This window comes from Pleurodeles waltl, chromosome 2_2 (genome assembly GCF_031143425.1).
Source record: "Pleurodeles waltl isolate 20211129_DDA chromosome 2_2, aPleWal1.hap1.20221129, whole genome shotgun sequence".
Classification (NCBI taxonomy): domain Eukaryota; kingdom Metazoa; phylum Chordata; class Amphibia; order Caudata; family Salamandridae; genus Pleurodeles; species Pleurodeles waltl.
The window spans coordinates 947,200,386-947,226,506 of record NC_090439.1 but is presented as its reverse complement, the minus strand read 5'-3'; positions in this window follow the sequence as shown (position 1 = coordinate 947,226,506).

Below are 26,121 nucleotides of genomic sequence, written 5' to 3'. Positions count from 1 at the left end.
GATATTAAATTAAATTAACATTATTTTAAATGAAGTTTAAATTGAAAAATAAATGTTAACCTAAAGAAAAAAGTTTAATTTATTTAGTAGGCATTAATAACTAATATAATTAATTTAGTTACTTTTTTCATAGAATTATTGTTACATTCATTTTTAAATTCAAAATAGGACATTAACATCTCTAGACTTAAATAATAAATATTAACTATGTTCATACTGTTAAATTATATTTATTTATATTTACAGCTATTTTACACCATTTATTTTAATTTAATATTATGTTTTATTTTAATTCCATTATTTTCTATGAGGGTATTTTGAAGTACCAGTAGTTGGCAAGATGTGGTGCGGTATTTTTTAGTAGTAACTTACACTCAGATTTTTTTCAGGAGCAAGAAGTAGTACACTTACTCAAAAGTGTAAATGACTCAAAAGTGTGAGTTCCATTTTTCCTGGGGTGGTTTCCGATAAATATCCAAAATATACAGCCCAAGCTGAAAGTGGCGGGAGCGGATTTGCTGAGCTGATTCACAAGGTTGGTATTCCTCTTGCAAAGCGATCCCTACGCAGGTAGCCAGATACTTGATTTGAGGAGGACTTACATGCAGAAATAATGGCATCAAGTGTAGAAGCAAGAAGAAAGGAAACATTTAAGAGACTAATTTTTGGTAATAGCATTAGAAATCAAAAGACACAACCCAAACAAGGTGATGAAATGCAACTACCTTCCCTATTGGAAGAACTAGAAAGACTATCTAAAAAGGAAATAGCCAAATGGTGGGAGGCTGAGCCTTTACAGCAATACATAGAGGTGGAAAGAGTACCCAGAGGATTAAGGATTTTCATAGCTCCCACATATGATGACCCCGACCTTTACATTCTCCAAGAATGGGTCAACAACTCCAAAAGCTGCTCAATATCAATGATGCACATTTTAGTAAAATACTCTCTTAAGGATCATGCCAGACTGCTAGAAGAAATAGATAAATTGACACAAAAATAACAAAATTTATGTCTAAGGAAGATTTGGATGATTTTTTTAAAGAACATGCATGAACATTTTGCTGAAACTGAGAGTGAAATCACTAATAAAAAGCAGAGAAAATTCATGAGGAACTATGAAGACTATAAACCAGGAAGATTCTTAACTTTTCATAAGAAATATGACTAACTGTATGAAAAAAACACCTATGATCAACCTCCGGACACTAGGGGAGTACAATCAATTCCTGAATCGGAAACAAATGATGTTTCGGACAGCAGTGCATCGGATGCCTCTGAAAGCATGTTGTCACAAAACACTAAAGTGGAATAAACGAAAGAATGAATTATTTAAGGCAATACCAATTTATAAACCAGGGGAGGACAGACAAATATGGAGAACCAAATTCACGCAGAGGCAGGGGAAGAGAGACCTGAAGAAAAGCCAGAGGAATAGAAAGGACAAAACGTGCAAAAAAAAAAAAGAAATCAGCTCAATGAATGTGGTAAATCTTTCAGAGTGCTCACTTTCTGAAGAGGAAATAGAACTGTTATCATTGAGTTTGTCCTTCTGTCCTGCTACTAGTATGAATTTTGCACACACTAGGATAGACTTATTTTTATTCATGAGAAAACTGAAAATAAAAAAATGGTTTGCCACGCAAATAAAATCTAACATACAAATCCAACAGACACTGCCCCTTAGCAATTTTTGTATTAGTGACATGGAAGCACTACATATCCTTTGCAAGTTAGATGAAATGGGTGGGTGCCATGAAAATCCATTTCTTAATTTGATTGATTGCGTTATCAATGTTGGAATGAATAATGCCAGTCTTTTTAAACCCAAATCTATAGTCACACCCCAAATACAATGTGAGGCACTAGAAGTGTTTGAAAAAGTAGTGATACATTATCTAAAATGCCAAGGTTTAAGAAACATCCTAGAGACAAACACAATCTCATTCCAGGGCAACACAAAGCTTTGGCAAAAGCTCAAATAGTACCCCATAATACTAATAAGGGAATCAGACAAAGGGGGCAATGTGGTTGTGATTGCTAAAGACAAATATCTAAAAAAGGGTCTGAATGTTTTGAACTTTCCAACTTTCACACTATGAGAGATACCAATAAAAGATATGGGGAAATGTTAACAGAATGGAGAAAACAAAGCCTCCTTGAGTGGGAGGAATATATATATTTTTTTTTATGTGACCATCCTAGAACTCCTGTTACATACCTCTTACCCAAGCTACATAAGGATTCCATAAACCTTCCAGTTAGGCCTATTGTATCTCCTATTGGTTCTCTACCTGAAAACCCTTCCACCTTTACCAGCATATTTAAAAGGCACTTCCCACTTTCATACCATAATTGATGAGATACACTGGGAGCAGTACTAGCTTATTATAGCAATTGATGTAGCTAGCTGAGTCACCAATATACAACATGTGCTGGATATCAAAGCGATCATACTTTTTTTAGCAAGATCTCTGTCCCTCCTGTTACGTTCTGCACTGCTTATCGATATGATCTATTTTTGTCAGATTAAGAATTACTTTCTTTTTGATAACAGATTGTATAAGCAAGCACAGGGACAGCTATGGGCATGTGTTTCACTACCATCTACACAAATCTTTTTGTGGCCTGGTAGGAGGAGAACGTGTTAAATAGCATACCATCCTTTGATGAACATGTGATATTGTGGACACGGTTTATTGATGATATTTTTATTGTTTGAAAAGGGGACAATGCTTCAGCCAAAATATTTATCAGTCAACTGAACTCTAACAAACTGAACCTACAGTTCACAGTCACATTGATGAACACCGAATTGAATTGCTGGCTCTGGATGTTTTGCCGTAGAATGCTAAACGTAACACTAGATCACACCAGAAATAAGCCATGGTCAACAGCCTGCTGTTTGCAACTGGCACCCGTCCAGGAAGTCTTGTTTATAGCATTCCATTCAGGGAATTGCTTTGGGCCATAAGAATGTGTAGCACCACATCTGATTTTGAATGTGAAAAATTGACAATTTATACTAGGTTCTGAGAAAGAGGATATAGTGACAAGGTTATTCAACAGGCAATTGACCAGGTCTGTAGAACGGCTGCAATTACTTCACCACCATGAGAAAGTATCAGGAGAAGATCACACTATCAGATTCATTAGGACATTCTCCCACCAGACACCTCAGATCAGGCACATACTCCCAAAATATTTGGATGTTTTGAAAATGGATGAGAACATTGCTAAATGTGTCCACAGAACACCACAAATCACCTTTCACAAAAGCTCCTCATTATGGGATAATCTTTGTGTGAACATGGTAACTACACAAGATAATGATGCTAGAGATTAAGCTGCCACAGGATTCTTCTGTTGCATGATTTCCAAAGCAGGTGCTCAGAGTAAGAGCTGTAAAAAACCATGGATCTCTATGAAAAATAGATACCATCATATGAAGAAAATGTATACATGTAATATTGAGTATGGTACATATTGTTTATTTTAGCCTTCTGAGAAACTATATGTAGGGAGTACCACGTGTTAGACTTTTTCCCTTATGCAGGGTTATCCCCAGTCTTTTTGCCTCCTTCCTCCTGGTTCTTCTGACCTCTTGTTGTTGGCTCTAGGACTCTGAGCACTTTATCAATGCTGACCAGTGCTAAAGTGCTGGTGCTCTCCCATCTAAAGTTGGTATGATTGGCTTATACCTAATTGGCATATTTAATTTACCTGTAAGTCCCTTGTACAGTGGTATCTCTAAACCCAGGACCTGTAAATTAAATACTACTAGTGGGCCTGCAGCGCTGCTTGCACCACCCACTGAAGTAGACTTTCAAACCTGTCTCAGGCCTGCTAGCACAGGGCTTGTGTGCGCAGTTTTCTGCCACAGGACCTGGCATCTAAATTTGCTTATTAGGCCCAGAACTCCTCTTCTACTACATGTAAGTCACCCCTAAGGTACGCCCTAGCTAGCCATACGGGCACGGTGCCATGTATGTAGAAGTCAGGACATGTGCCAGGTTGCGTGGCCTATCCTGGTATTGACAAACAGCCTAACTTGGTGTCTCATTGCTGTGAGTGCTGCCTTCTCATACGATTGCATTAGAAATGCCCTGCCTTATGTGTGGAAGGGGTATTGTCTGATTTATGAGGAGTAGCGTAGGCGTGTTTGGTATGGTTGTGATGGTGATAATAAATGCTGCTTACTGGTGTAGATGTATTTTTTATTACTATTACAGAAATGCCACTTCTAGAAATTGCGCATTTATCTGTGCTTATGACTCTGGTTTTTTGAAGCTTGACTCCAATCCACGTCTGGGCAGAGTAACAGTTGGGACTTTGTGCATACTTTTCAGACAGCCTGTACACAAGGAGGGTGGAGGTGTCAAAGAGGTGCATCTGTAAACTGAATAGTCTTCCTGGGCTGAGAGAAGGGAGAGACGGGGCACACCTACATTTGTAAGGGTGTGCCCTGTCCTCACAAAATAGGGTTGTTAACCCCCCACTGATGTTTGGAGCCTGTGCTGAAAGGAGAGAGGGGACACTCCCAGAACCAGTTGTAACTGGCTAGAACCTCCTCTCCCTGCCATTGCAAAACATTGTAAGGACTGAGTATAAGTACAGGGAAATGGTCCCCACAATTTGGAGACTCTTAATCACCTTTGAACTGGACACAGAAATGCTGGAAGAACTCACCAGTAACCACCATGGACTGCTTCTGCTGTGCTGACCTGCGACCTGCTTGGTCAATGAAGAGGACTTTTCACTTGCTTCATGCTCCATGTGCTGCCTGTTGTTGAGCCCTCCACCTTTGGGCCTTTTCTGGTAATTTTGCTCCACAGGGGCAGGGTGCTGTGGCCCCTGACCCCTGCATCCATCTACAGCATGAGGAGTGCTTCCTTTTGTACTTTATAGCGCCTAGAGGGCGCTTCGCTAAAATTGTGCTGTGCACATGAAGAGCGCTTCCTTTTGTGTCAGTTTTTGCTATTGAAAGCGCTCTGCCGACGAAGGTTACTGCCGCGACCCGGGCAGATTGCTTTTTCTGCGAGGAAAAGAATCACCGCCACGACCCGGGCTGTCTTGGATGCAGCGCCGGAGTCCCGCTGTAGTCTGTGCCCCTGGGGCACAAAGAATATTGCCAAAATAAAGAGTGGAGCAAGCGCGCTCCTATCGTGCCCCGGGATGAAGCGCGCTCTGTGGAGCGCCGCTGGGGCACAAGCAGGCACCTGCTTTGGTACCTGCTGCTTCTACTGTCTTGGGTAGGCCGCGCCGTGTGTCTTCAGCCGGGCGGGGGGGGGGGGAAGGAGGCCTCATCATAGGCTCCCCCACCCCACCGGGCAACTTTTTCCTCATCTGCAAGGGGCTGGGGAGAAGGAGGTCTCTCCCTGCCCGATCGAGCCTTCTACTGGGCTGCGGGTGCTGATCTCCGGGCTCCCCCCCTCGTTGGATGCTGCAACGATCGCAGGCCCCAGGTGGGGCCCACCCTTGAAACAGAGGGGGTGCGTGGTGCCCCCCTCCTCTTAACACTCCTCCCTCGCTTTGGCCCCCCTCGTGAGGGCTGGTGGAGGGCCCCCAGTGATTGCATGCCCAAGGAGGGGCCCGTCAGTAGTGCAGAGGGGTGTGTGCCACCCCCCTCCTCCCCAGAATTTTAAGGAGGCCCCCACGTTGTGCAGTGGAGCGCCGGGGGCCCCTTCTTTGTTCTTTGGGCATTGGAGGTGCCTTCATCTTCAACCAGGTACTCCTAAGTGACAATATATATACCATAAGTTCTTGTTAGAGACTTTATTGCATTATATGTTGCCTACCTGTTTTAAGGATGTCTCATATATGTATGCACATGTTCCTTTTATGGGCATAACATGCTAATATGTTTTTTATGACTTGCCATTCATTTTATAATGTTCCTACTATGGGCGTTTATGATATTCTTATGACAAATGCTTTAGTGCAATAAAGTGTTTCCTGACTACTGCTTATGTTGCAGAATACTGAGTAACCTGTGTGTTATGCGTGACTACTGCTAGTCTGCGGAGTAACTAATGTGTAATGTTCTGACAACTGCTAAGGTAGCAGGATAGTACTGATATGTGATGTTTGGTCTAATAATTGAGTTGTGTACAACACAGTATATTTTCATATAATCTGGTGTTGTGTTTCCTTTGTGGTGGGGATATTGTGCCACGTGTGTTGTGTGTGTTGTGCAAACGCTTTACACATTGCCTCTGGGATAAGCCTGACTGCTCGTGCCAGGCTACCAAGGGGGTGAGCAGGGGTTATCTTTGACGTGCAACTCCCTTGCCCTGACTAGAGTGGGTAGGTTCTGCCTGGCTGAGGTGCATACCCTAGCCAACTAGAAACCCTATTTCTAACACCATACATAAGGCTAATCAAGATAATCCTTGCACTTATGAGAGTGTATAAAGAACAAGCTTTACCAATATCACATAGCTAGACATTTTGCAGGGAATCATGACAGTAATTCTGTGTTTTTTTAATTTGTGGTGATTGATGCTATTAGGTCGGACATTAAAGGTAGGGACAAAGAATGTAAACTTCACACTCTTGAATCAAGATATATAATTGATTTTGATGCACTCACTCCTAGAGGTCTCAGCTCCAGCAAAGAATTACCAGTACATCTAGGCCAATACTAAAGCAGAATTTCACAATATTCTTATATATTTATACAGTTTCCCATTTGCCTCTATGGATTTGATGTATACAATCTTTTTAGAGGTTGAAGTTTTCAAGTAAAAAAAGCTGTTCTCATGAAATTTTCTTATGTGTTTTCTTTCTTTTCACTCAGGTGCCATCCTTTCTAGAGTCCCAGGAAGCAAAGTTGCACTTTCACAGTGAAATAGTTCAGCATCAGTTGGGTATGGCCCACATGGGATTTCAATCCTGTTGTTTTATCGCCATGTTTTGGTGTTTTGATAATCACCTTAATAATTATGGGGCTTTATAAAATACTAAATATACTACAGTCTAGCCCAGGTGGGCACCATTATAGTATGGTATGTGAATTTTGTGCTAGATTTTTGTGCTCTGTTTTGTACTCTGATAATTTGATGTATTTGCTGATGTAGTTGAGAATATATTTTGGCACATTAGACATCAAATTACATGTTTGTGTAATAATCATGTGTATTTTGACAGTTTCACCCACATGGGTATACAAGCTCTGTGTTAAAGAAAGAATTAAAGAATTGAAGAAACAATTAAAGAAAGAATTAAAGACCTAAAGAAAGATTTAAAGAAAGAATAAAAGAATTAAAGAAAGAACTAAAGAACTAATTAAACACTTTGGCTTCTTCGCCTTTATCTGCTAGTGTACTGTTATCCAGACTCTCATTAGTTGTCAGGATTCATACCTATGGGCCTCATTATGAGTTTGATGGATGGGAAAGCCCGCCCACCAAACTCCCGACAGAATCACCGCAGCCTTTGTGGTGACCACCCTGCTGGACCGATTAGGTGTTTCCCGATACGTCTGTGGGCAGAAACTTACGTAATCAAGCCGGCGGCAATGCAGTAGCCCGCAGGTTGTACTAGCACCCTCACAATGTACACTATCTGGGACCCCCTGCACCTGTTCTATGCCAGCCTTTTCATGGTGCAATTGCAAGGTGACAGCTGCAACAAGGTTTTAATCCTGCATGTAGCACTGCCCTGGCAGATTACGATCTCTGGCACACTGTCGGGATCATGTTTCCTGACGGTGCTGGCGGAACCCTGGCGGTCTGACTAACAGGGTCTTTATGCGGCAATCGGACCGCCACAGCAGCAACCACTCAGAAGACCGGCAGCCTCGCAATAAGGCCCTATATGCTTCCTGGTGCACACTCCTTTGAAAGTAAACTTAGTGAAAGACAGGGAAAAAGTTGCTCTTAAAAGAGGACACCCAGATGGTACAGAGTTATAATATTGAAGTTTTAAAATCAATATTTACTCATATCAACTCCATAAAAGACTATCATGGACAATCACAGTCCATTTTATGAAGTTGTTATATGTACCAGTCAATATTGTGACCTTGATATAGTTACATAGAGCCCTCCCAGAATATGTTTCTGTATGAATTCTAATCCCTGAAACAATCCTCTCCTACTTGCTAGTTCACTTCTCATCTACAGAGTGACGCAATTCTTTTTATGGAGATAAGAACTTTTTGCTTAGTATTATGCTCTGTATTTTTTTATTGTGATAGTTTACAGTTTCGGTAAGGTTTGTGATACCTTGTCAGTGGTACAAAAACAAACGTAACTTGTGCCGTTGGAGTGAAATACTTATGTTATGCCTCTAAAATATTTAAATGGAGCACTGTTAAATATAGGGTGTAGTTGTGTGTACTATGCAGACAGTGAGCATTCCGAGGGTGCTGTGTGTGACGGCATTATCCTCGGCTCCCTGAGGATTTTTTTTTTATTTGTTTACTTAGTCTGCTATTTAATCTCCAGTATCACATGCACCTCGATGATGGTCTATGCTTTTATTCTTGCACTCTATATTTTAAATATTCTTTGTGGTTCATGTGTTCTTTTGTTGTTGTGACTATATGATGAATGACTATGTCACGTAAATTAACCATGACCCAATCCCCCTCTTTAAAAACAACCCATGCCTTCCTTTGTCCACCTGTACACTCACATATTGCATTTATGCCTTTTCACACTTGTTCCTTAGTTTCATGGGTTTCTTTTCAGACACTGAAACATCACACATCCAGGTCGAACCAACTTGGTAGGTGCCAAACAACTCTTTAGCAATGAAAACAGGAATAAATTAGTAGTGGAATCTGGTGTAGTGTAAATTGCATACAATAGATCCTTAAGAAATTTTTTTCCACTCTATTTGCCGCAGAAAAATGAATATTATCCTTAGTGACTCTGTTATACCGCTCAGCCATATTAGGATGTACCCACTTGTTCAATGCCCAATAGGACAAAAACATCTGAAACTTTTATTAACAAACTCAACCAGAGAGTCCATTACTAACACCACAGGAATTCCTTCCCTCTGAAATAAAGATTGAAAAACCAACTAACTGTGCTATCAATCTTCACAAATTCTACCTCTGGCCAAGGTGAATCATAATCCACCAAATCAATGCCATACCTATAATGTTCTTCTAGTACATACATTGGGCCAGTGGAATCCAAACCTAGCTTTTATCAAGGTTTCTCCTGCACATGTATAGATTTCACTGGACTGGGAAACATGACTTGAGTTTAATTACTAATTGCACAGGCTACACAATCCCTTACAAATTGTTCCACTATCTTGTCCTTACCTGGCTACCACAACATTTCTCTAATCTGCATCGTCATGACTCTCATGCCCACATGACCTTCATGAGCTAGCCTCAACAGTAAGGGCCTCATTATGAGTTTGGTGGTCCGTGGACAGCCATGGTTGTGGCAGTGGTCTGACTGCCACTGGGTTGGCGGTCGGACCACCAAATTACGAGTCATGCTGGCCTAGGGAGCAAAGACTGACGCGGTCCCCCCAACACAACCAGGCAACCCAGCTAAGGTCACGAGGCAGCATGAACAGGTCAAAGGAGCCTGTGTTTCCACCAGACACATTATGAGGTTGTACACCGCCAATGTGACAGTGGTGGTCCAACCACCATGTTTCAGCGGGTAGAAAAGGGGAATATAAAGGGATGTACTCACCTTCAGGCAGCCTTACATGTCCGGTGCCATTATGAAGCCCATCACACACGTCTTGCTGATGAGGATGATCATCGAAGATGCAAGAAATCCATGCCACTGTGCTGCAATCAACTGTAAGTAGACCTATCTGTATCATTAACTGTACAAACAGATTGTTGATCCTTTATACACATGATATGGGGATCAAGTTACAGGCACCAAGTACCCCTGTAATTGTGCCCCGGCTCGCAATCATACACAACTAAGGACACATGCACTGTCATGATATGCCCCCTTTGGGCAGGGCATTCACGCTGCACCACAACTCTACTTAACAACACATGTCCACAACACCAAAAACACACCAACATCACATCTACAAATACACCTCACACACTCACATTGCACACATGCCATGGACTGCCACATATGTGTGATCAACACACATATGTATTTGGCATGGAGCACAAACCACACTCCCAGTAAACAGCCCTGCAATGGACACACACATCACCTGCATTGTAACACAATGGAAGGGCAATAGGATGCACAATAGTTAGAAAGACAAATATACAAATCTCAATATGCAATCAATACCTGCACAATAGGGATAGGGCCAGCAGGAGCACCCTAGGTAGGAAGCTGCACTGGGGCACATATTACCTTGTATCTGCCCATAAAACACCGATTGCACAGGAACTGGCCCTTCAGGTATCTCAGGGACAAACAATACTAGTCCCAAATGACATGCCAGTCTGCAAAATGTAGAAGTGCAAGACAACAAAGCACACACAACTCCAACTGCATGGGACATACCTCTACATGAAGTAGCTGCAAGGTGCACAAAGCTAAATAGACACATGCACAGTTAAATGCAAAGGAAGCTAGCACAATTGAACACACTCCAAGCCTGCACAATCAAGACTCAAGCTGACACACACCAGATTAATACATAATCCACATGAGGCGGACAAGTCTAACACTATACATGCGCACATTGGATAACACAAGATTAAATACTTACCATACCAAACAGTACACAATACCATGACACCACCATTGCATTTACACCCACATATCCATACAGTCAACATATAACTTTATCTTGGGGGTTACCAGCACTGCCCACAAACTCCGATACTGTTAACAACAGCAAATGGATCAGCAAGCAGGCTGAAACATACACAACTGTAGACACATAAGTTACATAAGTTACTCAGGAACAACATAAATGTAGAAACAAACCTGCAGGACAATTGTATACCCAAAAAACAACTGTTTGGGTTTATTGAAATATAAATGTGAAACATCCTGGGAGGTGGCTGAGGGCCTCGTGGGTTGAGGTACCAGGGGAAAGGGCAATGTGAAGCAAAAAACGTTCTTAGGGGCACAGGGGTAGTCAGCAGAAGGAGTTGGAGAGTTGGAGGTCGAAGGAGTGGTTGCATATTGTGATTGTGTGGATGTTGTGGGTGTGTACTTCTGGAAGGTATGCTGGTGTTTGGTTGCTGTCTTTTGGGTGTGAGTGAGTGCATTTGTGTGTCTGAGGTCTGGGAGGTGAAGGTGCTGATGGATGGATTGATGGATGTGTGTATGTGTGTCTGTTTCGGTGGTGACTGCGGGCATGCTGGATGTAGTGGATTTCAGTGTGTCTGTTCGGGTGCTCTCTGCAGCTATGGTACTTAAGGTGGATGTCTGGGTGTTTGTTGGCATGGTGTCTGTGGGTCTGCTGGATGTGTTGGGGTGTCACTGTTATGGGTATGCTTGATCTTGTATGTGTAATGCTGGGGTGGTAGAGGTGTCTAGGGAAGTGGTGACTGTTGTGTCTGTGAGTGCCTATTGTTTGTGTGCAGCTGTGTTTTGTGGTGCTTGTGTCTGTGTGTGCTACTTTTGTGTGTTGAGGTGTATTTGTGTGGATCAGTCTGCGTGCTTTGGGTAGGTAGGTAAAGGGGGATTTGGATTGGGAAGAGGGAGGTGGAGGGGAGGGGGAAGGAAGGTAGGAGGTGACTGGCTGCCATCAGTGAGGAGGCCAGTGAGGAGGCAAGAGCCTGAAAAGACCTCTGTAGGCCAGCCATTGCACCTTGAATACCTTCCAAAAATGCATTCAGTAGTTGTGTTGCCAATCCCTGGATGGCATATCCAATGGCTGATTGACCCACAGAGATACTTCTCAGGAGGTCAATAGCCTTCTCATTGAGGGCAGCAGGTGTAACATAGGATGGGGTGGAGATGGCTGTGGCGAAGGAGACACCCACCCTCTTGGGGCGAAGAGCAACAGGGAGGGCGGTGATAGAAAGGGGGGTGGCGGACAAAGATGGCACAGGGTTGCCGATAGGTACACCACTACTAGGAAGTGTACACTGGAGGAAGAATTTGATGATAAAGAGGTTGTTCTGGTCTCCCTCGTGGCACTCCCTTCACCCTCCAGGCCACTGAGCACCTCTGTGTTGATGGTGACTTGACCCAAGGCCCCATGGCCAGATGCTTCCCCACTCAGCTGTGCCCTGAGAAATAGTGTCATCACATGTCAATGATCATGCTTAAATAACAGCTCTGATGAGCAGACATGACCAGGATATCAAGTAGGCCCCAGCAACAAACTCCACCTAAGTGGCCCATAAATGTGCCATACCATATGCATGTATGTCATCTGAACTGTCAACAGATGCCAACAGGAAAATCAGGATTTCACTCAACTACAATTCCATGGCTGAAGTTGTGCAATCACAATAATCATTCAACAAGTAGGAGAACTCATCGTCCTTAAAGCAAACCCTGGTTACCTGTTGTCATACAATAGTAGGCCAATGCAGCCCCTTGTAATGACACTGTGAGTGCATCAGTTGAAGTCATTAGTCCGTTGGATATTGGAGAGGCCCAGAGATTTGATAGTACTTGTTGAGGGCCCTGACCATTTTGCCGAATTTAAAGCTACACCATTGTCTCTTTACGGTTATGCAGACTCAGATATCTGTCTGTGGATGAGTGGTTGTACAAACACAAGTGATTCCATCATAACTGCAAGTCACTCCAAAATGCTGGCCAACGGTCAGGTCACTACCCTTACCTGTTACACATGTGCAGTGCACTTTTCCACATGGTGCCACATCAAATGCATAAAATTTCACATTGTGGCTCAAAACTCTAGGCGTACCTGGCCTCCTTGCTACTACAGTGGTATATGCCAAATGACATGCTTTGATGCATGAGTGAATGTGTCAGCCAATAAACAATGGTGACACACTGTTGTAAACTTCTTATTCCACACACAGTTTGCCATGAACATGTATGTGAGGGAATACAGACATCATCCCATCAACATAGGTAGACCATGCATGAAACAGCAGCATACAAATATTTTTCAAAGGAAAAAGGGACACATGCTGACACGTAGGCACAATGAATGTTGGAAAAAGTGAGGGCCCGTCAATCGTATCAATGGACATTCCCCACTTACCAAGGGAAAGTATGGATCTATAGCTGACCCAAAGAACAATGTAGTCTCTGTCACATATATGATGGCAAAGGCATGCATTGTACAGTTTCTGCTATGTGACCAAGCTACTGACATGGGGTGGGTGAAGAATACTGCCCCGCCTGTGGAGTTCGCAGAGCTTTCCCCAAGATCCTAAAAATTCTGCGGATTGATGAGCTGCAGAGTCTTTTCTCTCTCTCACCAACTTTAAGTTGGCGAGCAAGAGAAATGGCCAAGTTGACGAGAGTGAGCAAGATTTCTGAACGCGAGTGGTCACGGTAGGCCTGGACCACTCACGATGAGAAAGCTGCCGCTCACGTTGAGAAAGTTGCCACTTGAGTAGAAAATCTACTTGAGCAGCAGAAAGAAGTTAGCACCCTCTGAAGCTCCGCGTGATGCAATGGGAGAAACTCCTGGTGCTGAAAATCAGCCTTACCCAAACTCCAGCACTCGCAGCGCTCTGGGTACCACAGCAGAGTTTTTTTGGTACTCCGCCCAGGCCTGCTACTGACTCATATATCATGGCCTCCAAAGAATCAACACACTGTCTGCACTGTGGGACTGTCATTTGTGCAATAAGCCTTTACAGGACAAATATGACCAGTGGGAAGGTGACAGCAGAGCTGTGGGAGTAAGGGACCTGTCATGAGTTAAACACACACATTGATATTCATCCTAAGTACAAATATGGCTTAGATCGATAACATACTTCTTTACCCATTCCTAATCTAGTCAAAGATTGAGGCATTCTGGACAGGATTTGCCACCTCAGCCTCATATTGGCCACATGATAGGATCTACTGGGGTAAAGAGAGTGGGCACATTGCCACAGTTGCATAGCCACAGTGACTCTACTCCAGCCTAGACTAAGTCCTATGCTGGGAAATACATTTGACAACTCCTGGTCTCTGCAGGCTGAGCTGATAGAACCTTCATGACACTCCATTTTGATCACTTCCAAGCATGACAGTACATCATCTAGCCAACAAAAATTTTGCTGAAGGGCAGAGTGAGTGATGATATGTCTTCCAAACAACAGTTTAACAAGGGTAGATATGTTTCGAAATCTCTGTGACTCCATACACATTATTCTCAACTGACTCATATAACATGCATACACAGCTCAAGCTGTCAAGCTGTCATGTACATACATGTTATCTGACATTTACAACAGTCATGAGGAAAGAGATGTCAGTGGATGACAGTAATGTCTCCTCACCTACTTATGTGCATCCAACACAAGGAGGATCTAGGGCCCCAAAAACTCACACAACACAATGTTACTAAACTATTAATGGCACTGGCCACCAATACCTACACATTGTCCCTCCTCTTGATGCCACACAGACTGCAAGAACAGGCACATGAGAAGTCAAACTGGCACACATGACCACATTCTAGCCTGTAAGGAGGGAAAGCATGGTAAAGTCCAGAGAAATTTGTGCACATGAGGTATTTGCCTGCTCCTCTAGTGAACCATAGAGGTGTTCATACAGGTGTGGATCTCAGTTACTAGCTTCTCCAGTTCCTTTGGAGGGAAAGTAGGGGGCCTATCACCTGCTGGGTGTGGCATGATTGTTCCCAGAGGTGGTACACAGCAGCTCAGCTCATGGAGGTCTTCCAGGAAGCAATGTCAAGTCTACCATGTACGTGGTTGTCACCACCGGCAGACATAGCCAGTGGCCCGTGGCCACCACAGGCAACAACTTTAGCCTATGATAGTGCCCTCCGTGGAGAACTTCCACTGGCATTTACGGGAGGTTCCTAATGTCCAGTGGAGTAGGTCAGGCAGCTGCCATTTTGGGGGCATGAAAAGCTCTAAAGGGCTTTAATAACTGTCACACCTCTGAAAATGTATTTTTGACCTCACAAACATGCTTATCTTGTCTTGTCATGTAGGTCCTACAACTCAAACACCATTATAGTATGTTGCAGGGCACAGATGCCATTTAACAGTGGGGCACAGTCCACCCCACCAACAGTAATTTTGGTGGTAGGGATATCCAGTCATATTTCGAGGGGCAATTGTGTTGAACATCTTTGAGTTTGGTCCATATACATGTTGTGAACACATGTGTGGAAACCCATGGGGGTCACATGTGACCCTTGTGTTATTTGCAGCTGTGATGTGTACTGGTTGCCATGTTCATCCATTCAGAAATGCCTTGTTACATTAGGTCATTGATGTGCATCATATATGTTACTGTGGACACACTTACTAATGTTAGAAATCATGTCTTGTCATATGTAGGTTTCCAGGGAGAGGGAGGATGTGACAACCTCCTGTCTACCATCCACTGCCAGACCTTCAGATCATGGAAGAATACAACATTATCCTTCTTAATCACATAAATAGGCAAACAATAGTGGACTTACATCATCAGTTGGAGCCAGAACTGATGCCAGCTATTAGTTATCCAACCAGCATACCATCCATTATACAAGTTATGTCAGTATTGCACTTTCTAGCCATGGGGTCCTTCCAAAATACCCTGGCCCTATCAGCTGGCATGTCCCAACCCATGTTCAGTCTGGTGTTGAAGAATGTCCTCTCAGCAATTTTAAAACACCTGGACAGATACATCCATTTTCCCCAACTTCAGAATTTAGCCCATGTGAAGGCTGACTTTTATGGTTTTGCACGCATCCCATATGTGGTGAGGGCCATTGATGGCACTCATATTGGTGTGGTTCCACTGCAGGCAAATGAACAAGTATACTACAACAGAAAGAACCTCTATTCCATCAACATGCAATCCGTCTGTTTGGTGGATCTACACATTTCACAGGTCTGTGCCCGTTATCCAGGTTCAGTACATGATTCCTTCAGAATGCAGAACAGTGCCATTCCCCAGCCGATGTCACAACTGTTCCCAGAGAGGGTCTAGCTGGTTGGTAAGTTACATCTGTCCTGATTGTGTGTGTGCAATGTCTGGTGCTACAATCATAAAGTGAATGACTCATTGTTGAAAATATATCCTATTACTGAACAGGAGACTCCGCATATCCAAAACGTCCTTGGTTAATGATACCAATAAGAAATCCAACCACGCCAGAGAAAGTCTGCTACAATGAGGCCCACCAAAGAACAAGGCAGGTAGTGGAGTGGGCTTTTGGGCTTCTGAAGGCCAGATTTCACCTTCTGGACCAGTCTGGTGGAGTCCTCCTCTACTCACCTGGAAATGTGTGTCAGATCACTGTGGCATGCTGAATGCTCAACAACTTCACCCTAAGGAGGAATATCCCGAGCATCCCTGAGGAGGGGGAGCCTGCAGTGCCACCAGGTGAGGCTCCTAAAGTGCCCACTGAGGATGACAGTGGTGAAGAGGAAGGAGCAGACTTGCGGGAAGCTCTCATCAACAGCTACTTTTCATGAGTGTAAGTATATCTTGTAATGTCTCTGACTGGACAATGTGCTGTAGTTCTAAAAATGTGTAGAGTTGAGTGTTTGGGCAACACGTAGGGACCTGATACTCTGCAATATTCAGCAAAGGCTGCTTGAAGCATCAGCCTTTGACATATCTCCACATTGATGATGCTGCTTTGTTTGTGTCAGTCTCATTGCAATGTAGTTTTCTTTCTAGATGTTTGCTATGTGATTTGTGTGATATGTATATTTTAAAGTCTATACTCCTTGTACAGGTACCTTTACCATGACATCATCATGTGGGCATTTCAGAGCTTTAACATTGCTAGGTATCTGATGCTGTTCTGACATATAGAGTGGACATGGATTGTTCCAGGTAATGTAGGTCAAAGATTTGGGATGTATGAGACCTACGCCAAGGCAGCTTGCACATTGTTTGGGTGGAAGGTCTGAAGTGCAAGTTGGACTTGTTTTTTGTGCTGTGGTGGACCAATTGCATCATGTGTGTCATCATGTGGGCATGAAATAAGTAGTCATCAATTGGGAGCAAGGCATTCACCCTTCCTATTGGCTAAACACTCTTCTTGTATGACATGTATGTAGCTGCGTTCCATCATTGATGTCCACAGTGCCTGTACCACAACGCTGACATATGTTTGTGTCATAACACTAGATGCATGATCATTGGATGATGATGGGCCTGTGATCAGGGACTGTTATACTGCCCTGTGTCTGTATCTTGGTTTATATGATGGTGGATTACTCTGGTGTGGTATGTAGTAAGGCTCAAGCTCGTGATACCATCCACTTTTCTGCTAATCTATGTTATAGGACAATGCCTGAGAAGGCCCTTTCTTCCGTGGTCTAGGAGGCTGTACCTTGGAATGTGTACCGTGACTCAATATGAGTAAGGCATTCTTTGCTATGACATTCCAGACATTTCAACAGCCATCCGTGCTGTACAGTGCAATAAAATGTTTGACCAGACATTTGTAGCAATGTGTTTGTGTGTGTTGGAAGCAATCCCTAGCAGGACACTACTTGTAACATATCCCTCCTTGCATTAGTATCTTGTGCCTTCCTCATTCACTTCACATGCCCCTACATCTCAGTATGGCAAAAGGTGTAACAGTGGCAAGCAGATAATAACCCTGTGATAAGTTGATTTATTGAAAATCTGAGCAGAAACAAATATTGGGGTATGATGGAACAGAATAGTGAAGGGTTTAGTCATGGTAGATGAAATTATTGGAGTAGATGCCACACCATTGGAAGTCCAAGGTCCAGTGTACTCCTCCCATTGGAAATGGAAGATCGATTAAGAACATTCGACAGAGTGAAGATGTGCACACAAAGGAGGTAATTTTGGAAGAGGTCATTTGTTGGCAGTGGTGGGTGTCTTTCCATCCATGCCTCCTGGATTCTTTGCTGGATGCCCCCTTTTGTGAGAAGGAGGGGGGATCTGCTGCTACAGAGGTAGGGGATCTGGGGTCAGTTCTTCACCTGACAGTGCCTCACTTCCAGTGGCTGGCACCGATGAAGGGCCTGGTGTAGATGTGCCAATGGAAAGGATAGAGTGTTGTTATCACTCCCTGCTCAGGGTGATGTTAATGTCCCTCAGCACCCCTGTTATGGAGGCCATGTTGGTATTGTGAGCCTCCCATTGTTCATACATTTCACAATGAAGTCCCTCTGTAGCTGCTTATTTCCCAGAGTTCAGAAAGTACCTGGCCCGTCATGCCTTGGGACTCCTGATAGACCCCCAAGACGTGGCTAATGGTGTCCTGGCCAAATACAGTCCCAGTGGCCTCACTCCACTGTCCCACAGCATCCCTCCCACACACCCTACCCCCTCGGGCTTAACCCCTTGTCACAGGGTGCCCTATCCCACTGGTTCCTGGACCATCATTGTCAGAGGTATTGTGCTGCAACTCAGGATCTTGGACTGGGGCCACACCATGGTTGATACTGTGAAAGGGACACAGGTTGGGGGTGCATGGTTGCCCGTGATGTGGAGGTAATTGGGCTGGGAGGTGATGTAGTAGACACATTCACCCTCACTGTTGGTGTCTGACCAGGTTGCCCAGATGGGCCAGAACCATCCTCCACGTCTAGATGTCCACAAGTATCTTCATCACTGAAGGCTTCATCCATGGGGTAGTGGCAGTCTCTTCAGTGGCCTCTGTGTGGCCAGCGGCAGCTCCACCTGTTGATTTGAAAGATACAATGTCACTGGTTGTATTGTGACTTCTACTTCCAGAAGTTTTCAGAGACATTTAGCAAATACTTTGTACATAGTTATTTTGTAGGTAATCCTATTGTGGCGTATGCACATGGTATTGGTTGTATTGACATTAAATTTGTGGAGAGTGCCAGATTTCCTTGCCTGACACAGCTGCAGTGATGTGCAAGACATTGTCCCTTTTGGGGGATGGCTTGAGAATGTCATCTTGCTACCAATGTAGGCTAAACAGTGGCTAGACAGAAGTCATCTTGTGGTCAGTACATTGTGAATGTACCTGCTGCCTTACCATTCTGATAATGCATCTTGAGGCCTTTGGGATCATTGTTTTGTATACTAGGTAAGCTGTCCTTCCTGTCCACAATACTTTCATTTTGGGTTAACAGGTCAAGATGGAGCTCGGCAGCCACACATCTCAGAGTTGGGCATGATATGTATCTTGGTCACTCCTGGATGAGTAAAGCTCAAACCTGACTCAGCAGGGAAGGGTTTTCTGGCCCTTGATCGCAGCTGCGATCTATGGCCAGGAAACCCCACTAGACACCAGGGATTTCACTTGGGGGGGGGGGGTTGGCCCCCATGGAAAACTACCCCCCGGGGCCACATTTCTTTTTTAAAAAGTATGTTTACTCTTGGTACCCTTGGGTTTAAAAAATTTGTAAAAATATATTTAAAAAAATAAAATAATGAGAAGGGAAACCCCTTGTAGGGGTAAATATTCTTTTAATACTATGCCCCCCAGGGAAACCATACAGCTATCAAAAAAAGAAAGATAAAAATGTCAAGTAAGTCTTGTGATTATGTTTCTGCTACAAAAGGATCCGTCTTTTGTCTAGTGGCAGTTTTGATGCCATAAAGAAGCGTAGAGGATTTATATGCCTACTGCAAAGACCAAATTTGTATTTCATGTGAATGGCTGAGTGGATTAGGAAAGCCAGCCATTACCTGTGTTGAGACGGGACCACTCATCTGAAAAGCAGGATGTCTGCAGGGGCGATGGTGTGCCCCCGACCTCCTGGAACACCTCTCAGCACTTCCTGGTGGACACAGAAACCCCGAAAGGTGTCCCAAAAGGAAAGGGGGAGTAGAAGAGAACGAGACAAAACACTGCCACGTCTTGCCGGTCCAGCCAGGCACCCTGTATCTTCGGGGGACAGGTCGTTGTTGACAGAGTGATAGTAAAGTTAGTGCACTCAACTTCCTTGAAACTGAGTCTCTCTTTCTGACATGGGCATGGGAGCGGTAGAAGAACACTGGGATGCTCCAGCACTTTTCTTGGATAATTATAACTGTTGGCACAATTACTAACACTGCACTACCAAAAACCCAAACTGAGTACCATAACAATAAGTACTGCAACACTAGGGCTGGCTTCATAGAGATTCACAGTTGCACACTACAATTAGAACTGTGGTTGCACTTATAATGAACAAGAAAGAAAAACAAGGGCATTAATTATATCATGTATAACTTTCCTGCATGCATAGGCTTAACCTAAAAGGAACGAAAACAATCCAAGAAATACAAATGTTCACTGAGGGTTTAAACAGTTAGGGTGGCACAGTTTGATTTGTTTTGATTTGGTTTCACTGTGTGTGAGAAAAACATTTCAAAAGCAAATTCCTCAAACCTGAAACACAGGCATGAATGACAGAATTTAAATCCAAGAGTTATGCTATTAGAGAAAGAAAAGTCAAGTTAATGCTCTTTTAAAATTGCACTGACACTTTTTGTAGTACTTCAGCTCAAGGAGATTTCCTGAAGCACATTTAGGCAAGTAACTACAATAATAATGCAGAATGCTCAGAAATGCATTTGTTTCTTCAAGATAAGCACTCTGCCAAAATACAAGGTCTGAAATACACCAGCTGTTCTAGGAAAGCGCGGCGCTCAAAGAACAAACTCCCTGGTGAATACTGGTCACTTAGCTGCCGTCTTTTCCAGAGTGCTGGAGGAATGCCTGTTGTCAGCAGGCACAGGAACGAGGAAAAGAATTGCCTTTAAAGTCCTCAATATGAGGATGACAGCAGGGGCTGGACTGCAAAATCAAATGCTGAGAACAGGAAGCAAAACAAAGCCAAGCAGGGAGGCATGCTTCACTCTGCTATTTTTAGCCAATCAGGAAAGCAGTTGAGTTTCCACATGTGGATGAGTCACCACGCCCAATTAGAAGCACAAGTCTACAACACACCCAATTAGAAGCACATGTCTACACCTGCTCACATTAGCAAACAAGCATTGGTAAAACTAGCATTGATAACAACCAATTGTGTAACACAGAACATTATGTTTACTTAGAAACATGAAGGTTTAACCAAGAACAGAGATATGACTTAACCCTAATCCCTGGGATGCTGACAGATAATGCAGGAGGCACCTTGGGGATTCCTGGCAACCTGCACTATAATATAAATGAAAAGTATGTGTGAGGGGGGCTATGGAGAGATGAAGGGCAATTTTGTTGGGTGGTAGTGGGGGAATCTGAGGAGAAGGTCATGGGAGTGGAAGCACCAATAATGATTGTTGGACTGGATGCTAGAGGCGCTAAAGACTGTGACAATTGGTATGTGACAAGGTGAGGTAATAGTGTGCCTTTCTTTGAGTGTCTTGAGAGAACGTGCTGATTGATGGAAGAAGTGGAGGTAAGGTGACTTCTACTGTTGCACGTATCACACACCATCCGCCAGCAATTTTGTGACTGTCTATGTAGGCTAGTGTCTTAGAGCGACAGTTTATCCAGTAACAGAGATAGCATCTCATTGGATAACTGCTGCTCAAGCCCTAATTCGGGTTATAGAGGACAGCTCTGAAATAGGATCAGAGACTGAGACAGCAGATACTGAGACAGCATCTGAGGGATAGTACAATGGCGCAGACTAAGGGAGTGATTTTGCAGTATGAGGAGTCCCATTCGATAATTCCTCTTCCAGTGATTCTGAAGGAGATGATGAGAACGGTCTTGCTGTCCCTTCGCCAGCACAGTCTGTGCAGAAAGACAACAGCACGTTAGCCCAACTCAGAGAGCAGGTGCATGCGGCGGCATGAGGCAAGAGTGCTCTCTTTGGAGTTCCCCAATTTAGTTCAGCCCCAAATTCCACTGCCCAAATCATGTTGTGGAGACATAAAAATGATCTATCACAAATCAACCTGGTTTTGTAAGGCAGGCATCTGCATTTTTGGTCCTGGGCTTGGCGGCCACATAGGGAAACCTACCAAACTCAGACATTTCTGGAAACTAGACAACCCAGGGGATTCCCCAGAGGTGTGACTTGTGTGGATTCCCCAAAGTTTCCTTACACAGAATATCCTGCAAAGGTGAAATGTTGAATAAAACCTCCATTTCTTCTTGCATTTCTGTCACACAAACTACAATAATATGCGTTGAGCCACAAAATTCCTACCACCCAGTGTTTACCCACCTGTCTTGATAAAAACTTTACCCCACTTGAGTGCCTGTACCTAGTGCCTTTGTCAGGAATGGATCACCCCAGGGTCAACAGTTGCTCTCATGTAAGGACCAACATTGAAGTTGTGTGATCTATTCCTGACACAGGCACTAGGCCTACCCACACAAGTGAGGTACCATTTTTATTGGGAGACTAGGGGAAATGCTGGGTGGAGGGAAATGTGGGGCTCTTCTCAGATTCCAGAACTTTCTATCACCGAAATGTGAGGAAAAAGTGTTTTTTTGCCAAATGTTGAGGTTTGCAAAGGATTCTGTATAAAAGAACCTGGTGAGAGCCCCACAAGTTACCCCATCCTGGGTTCCCCTACATGTCTAGTTTTAAAAAATGCACAGATTTGGTAGGTTTTCTTAGCTACTGGCTGAGCTAGAGACCAAAACCCACAGCTAGTCACTTTCCGAAAAACAAGTCAGTTTTCAATGTAAAAATGTGATGTGCCCATGTTGCATTTTGGGGCATTTCCTGTCACAGGCACTAGGCCTACCAACACAAGTGAGGTAACATTTTTATTGGTAGACTTGGGGGAATGCTGGATGGAAGAAAGTCTGTGGCTTCTCTCAGATTCCACAACCTTCCATCACCTAAATATGAGGAGAAAGTATTTTTTGCCAAATTCTGAGGTTTGCAAAGGATTCTGGGTAACAAAACCTGGTGAGAGCCATGCAAGTAACCACATTCTACATTCCCCTAGATGCCTAGTTTCCAAAAATACATAGGTTTGCTAGGTTTCCCTAGGTGCCGGCTGAGCTAGAGGCCAAAGTCCACAGCTGGGCAATTTGCGAGAAAAGGTCAGTTTTCTTTGTGAAAATGTGATGTATCCACATTGTGTTTTGGGGCATTTCCTGTCACAGGCACTAGGCCTAACCACCCAAGTGAGGTACCATTTTTATCGGGAGACTTGGTGAAATGCTGGGTGGAAGGACGTCTGTGGATCCTCTCAGATTCCAGAACTTTGGAGCACTGAAATCTGAGGGAAAAGTGTTGTTTTGCCACATTTTGAGGTTATCAAAGGATTCTGGGTAACAGAATCTGGTGAGAGCCCCACAAGACACCCCATCCTAGATGCCCCTAGGTGCCTAGTTTTGAAAAATGCACAGGTTTGGTATGCTTCCCTAGATGCCAGCTGAGCTAGAGACCAAAATCCAAAGCTAGGCACTTTCCAAAAAATAAGTCCAATTTCATTGTAAAAATGTGATGTGTCCATGTTGCGTTTCCTATCACGGGCAGTAGGTGTACCCACACAAGTGAGGTACCATTTTTAGCGGAGACTTGGGGGAATACAGAATAGCAGAACAAGTGTTATTGTCTTGTATTTCTCTACATTGTTTCCTTCCAAATGTAGGACTCTGTGTAAAAAAGAAGTCTATTTGAGAAATGCCATGTAATTCACATGTTGGTAGGGGGACCCCAGATTTCAGAGATGTGCAAATAACTACTGCTTCTCAACACCTTATCTTGTGCCCATTTTGGAAATACAAGGTTTCTTTGATACCTATTTTTCACTCTTTATATTTCACCAAATGAATTGCTGCATACTCAGAATGCAATAAAATCCCATTGCAAGGTGGTGCTCATTTATTGGTTCTGGGTAGCTAGGGTACAAGCCCTATATGTCCCTGCAACCAGACGACTCCCGCAGACGTAATGGGATATTTCTTTCAAAAATCTGCCATAGCCGGAAAAAGTTATAGAAGAAAATATGGACAGAAATGGCTCTTTCTTCACCTCAATTTCAATATATATTTTTTATTTCAGCTGTTACTTTCTGTCAGAAAACCTTGAAGGATGTACACAAATGATCCCTTGCTGAATTCAGAATTTTATCTACGTTTCAGAAATGATTAGCTGTCCAGGATCCAGCATTAGTTTCACACCCATTTCTGTCACTAACTGTAAGGAGGCTGAAAGCAGAAAAAAATAGTAAAAATGGGGTATGTCCCAGTAAAATGCCAAAATTGTGTTGAAAAATGTGGCTTCCTAATTCAAGTCTGCCTCTTCCTGAAAGCTGGAGGGATGGTGATTTTAGCACCGCAAACCCTTTGTTGATGCCATTTTCAGGGAAAAACCCCATGCTTTTTTCTGCAGCCCATTTTCCCATTTTTCTGAAAAAAAAAAGAATTCAGCTGCATTTTAGCAAATTTCTTGGTCTCCTTCAGGGGAACCCACAAATTCTGGGTATCTTTTGAATTCCCAGGATGTTGGAATAAAAGGATGCAAATTTGGCGTGGATAGCTTATGTAGACAAAACGTTATGAAAGCCTAAGCGTGAACTACCCCAAATAGCCCAAAAAGGGCTCAGCACTAATGGGAGTGGGGGTGGGCGGGGAGGCCCAACAGTTAAGGGTTAAGTGACTAATGGTGTGGTATTTTGATTTGGGGAAACAGTGCCTCCTGGGAGTTCAAGTCATGTCACTGTCACTACTGCACACACTTGTCATCCTCACAAGTATGTAGAGTTCATTTGGGATTTATCTACCAGATTGATTTGGACAAGTGAAACTGTTTTTTAGGAGTTAGGGAATCAGAGTCAATTGGGCTTTGCATTCTGGTAATTCCCTCTACTTCCCACCGTTTTTCTTATGGGATCCTCCCAAGTGATTAAACTTCAATTGGGAGTTCACAGACATGGCTGTTTCGGCATATGGGCGCTGGGCTTGTGTCTGAAGTGAGAGATGCAGAGCCTCTTGGCCTCAGCAGTCAGGTCACTTCCTCTACTACACATAATGGTATCCGGACATCTGAGTAAACTTACATTGTGATTTGAGCAACTGGGCTCTTTGATCAAATGTACACTGTTCTGTTGTTTGGAGTCAGAGAAACAGTGCATCCTGTGAGATTCAGTCAGGTTATTCTAGCTACTTCATACACTTGACCAATGTCATCCCCCCAGGTGAGTAAACTTCATTGTGAGCTGCCAAACAGGGGTCTTTGGACAAGAGCACACTCTTCTGGTGTTTGGGGTAACTGGAACAGGGCCTGTTGTGTTTTGCATTCAGATCACTCCCTCTACTATACACCCTATACATATGTTATCCCTTCAGGTGAGTAAACTTTATTTCTAAGTTGCCAAATGGGGTCCTTGCACAAGGGAACACTGTGCTGGTGTTTGGAGTTACTGGAACATTATTGTGCTTTGTATTCAGATCTCTCTCTGTACTGCACACACTATACATATGGCATTCCCAATTTCTGAGTTACCAAACAGGGGTATTTTAAGAGGAGAACACTGTGCGGTGTTTAGGGTAAGAGTATCAGAGCCTCCTGGGAGTTGCATTCATGTCAGTCCATTTACTACACACTAATTTGTGAGTTGCCAAACAGGGGCTTTTTACGACATCGGAACACTGTGCAGTTGTTTGGAGTTACTGAAACAGCCTATTGTGCTTTGCATTTAGGTCACCCTCTGTACTACACACTATACATATGTCATTGCCCCAGGTGAGGAAACTTCACCTGTGAGTTGCCAAACAAGGGGTCTTTGGATAAGGGGACACTGTGCTTGTGTTTGGAGTTACTGGACCAGGGTCTATGGTGCTTTGCAATCAGACCACTCTCTCTCTACTACACACACTACACATATGTCACCCCCCAAGGTGGATAAACCTAATTTCTGAGTTACAAAATAAAGGGCCTGATTACAGCTTTGGAGGAGAGTGTAAATCCGCCCCAAATGTGATGGAAATACCACCCGCTGTGTTACGAGTCCATTATATCCTATGGAACTCGTAATGCAGTGGGTAGGATATCCGTCACATCTGGGACGGATTAACACCGTCCTCCAAAGTTGTAGTCAGGCCCAAAGTTTTTTTAGAGGAGGACACAGTGCTGGTGTGTGCGGTAACAGTATCAGAGCCCCCTGAGAGTTGCATTCATTTCAGTCCCTTTACTACTCACACCACACATTTGTTGTCCCCCCTGGGTGATACACT